Raw genomic sequence first — 6000 nt, forward strand, 5'->3', positions numbered from 1 at the left:
CCTTAAGAGGGTGTGGGGCATAAAAGCTTTCCTTGTCCTTTGGGCCTATTGGAGACCCTTGGATGTCTGCCAGCATCTCACATCCTCTGTATACTTCTAGAGTCTCTAGCTTGCCCTTTCCCCTTCCTACTGGTCTCCTGTGTGCAGGTTGGGACTTGTTTCTCTCTGTGCAGTTCGGCTGCGCCCACTCTTTGGCACAGACACTTGTGTCTGTTTCTCGTCTTGCATTTCAGCACACTTCCTCTGTACCAGCCCCATCTACCTTCCTGTTTGGCCACAGTGTTAATCTCACTCCTGAAACTGCCAGTTAGAATCCCGGCTGCCGTGACTCAGCAGTCAAGCAGTGACCCCACCCCCCACCACACACACACCTAGACAGAACTGGGTGGCCTTTCGATCAAGCACCTGAAACTCTGCCAGTACAGGCAGAAGCTAGCTGGCATGCTTCTTGGTATAATGATCGTCAGATAATATCATCTTAATTCATGTCTGTGAAGTGAGTTAAATAGTCTTCTTTCTGTTGTGAAAACATCAGCACCAAGTCAGCCTTTCCACAACCCGATGTCATTCAGGGGTGGGAGAATACAACTCCCAGCAACCTCAAGAGGTGCTGAGAATTGCAATCCAACACACATGGAGCCTATTAGGTTGGGGACTGCATTAAGCCATTCAGAGTTCATGAAACTGACTGATGGGTAAGATTGCGAGCTAATCAGAAAAAAATAAATTTATTTGCCCTTAATGGCTGCTTGGTCTGTAGCCTTCAGCTGGTGAGAGAGAATAGTTTTCATCCACAAGTTTCTGCTGAACAAACTGCAGTTAAAGGCAGAGCTGCAGCAAGTTGAAACAGTGTCAACCCTTGTGCAGAAATAAAGTTTCCGTTATTTGGCCCAAGCATTTAGCTGTAGATGTGGTCAGAAACTTAAGAGGAAGAAAAAGAAAGGTAATTAAGAAGTAAAGCTTTACCTTTGGCTTTATTTCCATGGCATGCCAAGTTTATTTATTTATTTATTTATTTATTAAAACATTTTTATGCCGCTCCATTCGCCGAAGCCTCGGGGCGGCTTACAACATAACCTCTCTAAATCTGGCTTCTGTAAGAAACACAGAAGCGGGGGCACTGCACTGAATTTTTTTTAAAAAATGGAAAGGCTATTTGCACACAGTGCACATGTAGCCTGCATTAATGGACGGCCCAGTAAGATGCCTTGTAGTTTGCCTTTGTGTGATGGATTTTTCTTTAACACAGAGCCCGTGTGGCAGGGAACAAAATCAGAGCCAGGCTGCACAGAATCGGGGGCTTCTATTCTTTGAACCCTCTATCTCTCCCATGCCACAATGAGAGGAAAGCTGATTTGGTGTCAGTGGAAGCTTTCCACTAATTGCAGAGTTTTTCAAAGTGGGATCCCCCCTCCTCCCAACCACAGTTCTGATCCCCCTTGACATGCTACCTGTTTGTTTGTTGGGAGATGTGGGGAGCTGTAGTACAACACATCTGGAGGGTACTGGGTTGAGAAAAGCTGAAGTAGACAAATGGCCAGTACTTCTGTGGAACATTGGCCTGATGCAGCAATGCAAAAGCAGTGGGGGCTGTTTGCAGGAAACGAATGGTAAAGCGCTGCTTAACCCTTCCCCTGTCTACAACTCTTCCCCACTGCCAGCAATCCTCACCCTTCCTGGCTGATACCTTTCCCCCCATGGCAGCATGTTCATACTTAGCTGGAGCGAAAGCAGGAAGTGATGCCCACTTTGAGAAAAAGGGCTACTGGGGGAAGGTTAACATCCTCCCCAAACCAGCAGGTGAGAAGCATCCTGCTGGGTTGCATGTTCCTCTTTCTGCTGCTGCTCTTTCTGAGCAAGAAGATTGCACTTGCATGTAAAAGGGAAGCACTGCTGCTGAAGAAGATAGGGAAGAGAGTGGGACTACATCCAGATGGATTGCGATCTAAAGACCTGGTGCAACTATTCTCTTATGTCCGCATTAAGGGATATTTTTGTGGAAAGAAAAGAGATGGAAGCAGCAGCAGTTGGGAAGACAGGGAAGGGTTCTCAGTGGAAGGTGACTAGGTTACCTGGACCCCTGTAAAATCCTGTAGGCAAAGCAGATGAGTGTATAATAAAGCTTTATCTGGAAGTGTGTGAGATGGTGGGCAGGACTGTGGTGGGAGGAGCAGCTTGGGACAATGACAAGGAGATCCCAAAGTGTCCTGACCCTCTGGGTAAATCTGAGAGATGCATTCACATGCTACCCAACACCACATGACCACACGCTACTTTTTGGGACACCAATCTGCATTTGGTCCCTTGTGATACTTAATCATAGTTTCATTACCTCTTCATGAACACAGCTTATGCTTTCCCCTCCCATTTTTAAAATTTTGGACTTTCAGAGAACTCTGAGGCATGGGATCCTGCCAGTCTTTCAGGCCATTGCTCAGTTGCCTTAGGCCAGGCTGTTTGTTCCTCTAGACTGTAGTTGCCCACTCCACTTGGACTTTCCAAGGTCTCTGGCATGGGCTTTCCATATGCTGCTGTGTGATCCTTTTATAAGATTAAATGCTAGGGCACAACCAATCCCCTCCTACTGAGCTACACTTCCTCCTTGAGTGTTGCAGCTTATCATGCAAGCACTTTTCAGCAGTCCTACCTCCCATTGTAGAAGATTGAAATGCCTCTCTTAAGACTCAGGCACTAGCCGTAAGTCCATTAAAGGATTGGCCCCCAAGAAGGGGCGGCATAGAAATGTTATAATAATAATAATAATAATAATAATAATAATAATAATAATAATAATTCTGCCCATGGAATGCAAAAGGTTTCCCACCCCTTGGGAAAGTGTTACTCACATGAAGAGGTAAAATGTATTGAAAGTGCTATAAATCTGACCTGTCCAGAATAGCACCCAATTCCTCCTAGCCTTACTACCAACACATGTATGGAGAAACCTCTATGCATGAACATTCCTGATCATGCAGGGGTTCAAGGTCCCTGGGAAGGTGATGTGCACAGCTTCCCTCTGCTCAGTGCTAACACAGATAATAGGACCAGGCAGAGCTATCTGGCTTCAGGGTGGAGGCACAACCTTGCAGTCCCTTAGTCCACCGTATACAACAGAGGCTTCCAGCAACACCTAAAGTCAAAGCCACCTGTAAGAGTCCCTTAGAAAAGCAAATATTGGCAGTGCTCTGGGTTGACTTGGCCATATCGACTTGGAACTTGGTGGGACTGACATTGGAGTAAATGTGCAGGAAATCAAGCTTCAGAATGGCCAGTTCTCAGAAGAGGGATGGTCCGTGATGGGCAGCATGTGTCTGCATGCTTCACAGGTAGTGTTCAGTATGAGCATGTAGAGGGAGAACCACCCAGGCTTTCTGGGGACTGCTCACACTGGGGAGAACAGTGGGCAGCCTGGGGATACAATCTGGCCTCTCCCAGCTCCTCTTGCCTGTTTTCCTTTGATGACTTCTTTGGTACCACAACTGCTTCCTCCCATGCAAATGAGGCTTGGACAGAAGACCCATGAACCTGTTGCTCTCTGATGTGAATGACAGCCAGGTTAGTTGTAAGGCTTCCCTCTGGCTCCGTAGCTGCTCGGTCCCATGCAGGAACCCAAACATTAGCAAAGTGAATATCTCAGAATGCAAAGCAGAATTTTTCCAAAGCCTCTTTCAAGGCAGCTACATGTTTAAGGACTAGTCTGGTCACCCTGGGCAACTAGTATTTGCACACAGGAGAGGGAGCAGGCTGCTGGAGGAGGGATGGCAAGCTCTGTGTTTTCTCCACACTTAGTGTAGAAACACAACTCTCTGATCCTCCCAAGCTCCTAACCATTTTTGCAGCCTAGTAATTTTGAGGGGTTTATTTTCAAGGCTGCTTTAAAGGGAGCTTGGCTTATGCTTTGGGCTAGTGTCAGTCTATGCCCAGAGCAACTATTACTGTTACTGCAAGTTCTCAGAAGTTATAGTGGAGCCCTTTCTGTAAATAAGTTCTTAAAATGAAAGCTATGGACAGTGGGTTGGGTAATAGCCGTCTAAAGTTCAAGCTTGTATTGATCCTGCTCCAGTTTAGATTCGTTTCACTGATTTTAGTTATTTCAAATCATAATTTGGGCAGGAAAGATCTTGTTTGCCTGTTAACTTTCCAGATCACAGTGTAATCTATTATTTAGGCAACTTGCTCATTTTTTAAAGTGCTTGCTTTCTAGCAAAGAGTAAATTTTCCCATTTTCCTCTACTAAGGGGAGATGGGACTTCCTTAGCCCACTCAGCATTCATACACAAAATAGAGCTGGGGAACTTCCTGTTGAGGCTTTTTTGGTGCAGACATATGTATGTTTAGACCAAAAGGGGGGGGGGGGGGGGGCTTGCAGCTCCCAGCTTTCCTCAGGCAGCAAAGGTGCTGATGGGAATTGTATTCCAAAACAGTCCTCACCCCTTTGCTTCTTATTTCTTCACTTTTTTTCTCTGCTTCTTCCTTCAAAAGGAAGGTGCTGGTACAAGTATTACCTAGCAGTGGAGAGGAGTGACCTTGAATAGATTGCTAACCTCAGGAATTCTGCTACAATAGCAGGAAAACATTTTCTCCAGTGGATAGATATGTTTTCACATCCATCCAGGCAAATGGATTGTCCATCATATCTGTTGTCATGTCACATTTACATCATGCCTTTTTTACTCATTGTGAGGAACCTGAGGCAGCCTACATGGCTCCATTTTATTCTCACAATAGCAACCCAGCAAGGTAGGCCAGGCTGAGAGTTTGTAACTGTCCTAAAGGCACCCGGTGTGCTTCATGGCTGAGTGGGGAGTAGAAATCAGGTCTCGCAGGTCCCCAAATCCATCACTCTTATCCAGTGCTTTTTTTGTAAAAAAAAAAAAAAAAAAGTGCCAGAACTCATGTCTTGGGGGTCACACTTTTACACTAAAAAAGATTTTCAATTCACCAACTTTTTTTTTTGAAATAAAGAACTTACTTACCTTTTGCACGCAGCCAGTCACTCTACACACACATAAACATAATGGTCGCCACTGGCAGTAAGTACTCAGTGCACAACCACATGACCAATCCCAAGCTGAGCAGCGCCCTCACAATCAGCGCGGACACACAAGAAGCCCACATGCACTATTTTAATGATTTTTGCCGCCGACCTGCTACACCCAACAGGGCGATTCAAAATCACTTGGAAAAATCCGTTGGAAAAATCCGTCAAAAAAAGGTGCCGGAACACTGTTCCAGTGTGTTCTATGACAAAAAAAGCCCTGCTCTTAACCACAGCACCACATTGCCTCTCAGTACAAAGCCTACTACCTGTCGCACCCTATGAGCCACTCATTGGGATAACCTGCATCTAAATGTACAAATCAGCATCTAGTTAGCACAGATTGTGACTCTAATGCAAAACCCAAAAACTGACTGGCAGAACTTCATGAGGACTTGGTCAAAGGCAATCAGTGAATATTTCTGTTTTACAAGTGAGGATCATTGAGGCTGAGATAGAAATGATCAACAAAAGGCAGTCAAGGAAGTGATTCTTTTTTTAAAAAAATTACAAATTCACTCCTTGTTGTTAAAACCCCTGATGATCTACTGCAAATATTGAACATTTCTACAAGATGCATTTGTTGCATTTGTTGCATGTTGCATGCTTGTAACTCTTCACTCATGGTAGTCTCCAAGTGCTCTATACAAGTTTATCAGTCTTCTGGGTCTCTCCTGGACTTTGCAACTCTATCCATGACTTCTTTTAGATTGACGAAAGTCCAGTATTATTTGAAAATGGCACTGTGAGAAGCACATATATTTCTGGAAATTCCATTATACCACATTGCCCCCTTGTGCTTGTGTGATGGAATATAGAGAAAGGCAGAGGGAGAAAACCCTGACGGGGGGGTTGTATATGGGAAAAAAGCCATGTACTCCCTTGGGTTCATGCTGTAAAGGACCTGGAAGCAAAAAATCCCACTAAAGTGGTGGGTAAAAAGCCCCATGCAGTAAAATCCT

Source organism: Varanus komodoensis, unplaced genomic scaffold (assembly GCF_004798865.1).
Source record: "Varanus komodoensis strain SLA01 unplaced genomic scaffold, ASM479886v1 scaffold22, whole genome shotgun sequence".
NCBI lineage: Eukaryota > Metazoa > Chordata > Lepidosauria > Squamata > Varanidae > Varanus > Varanus komodoensis.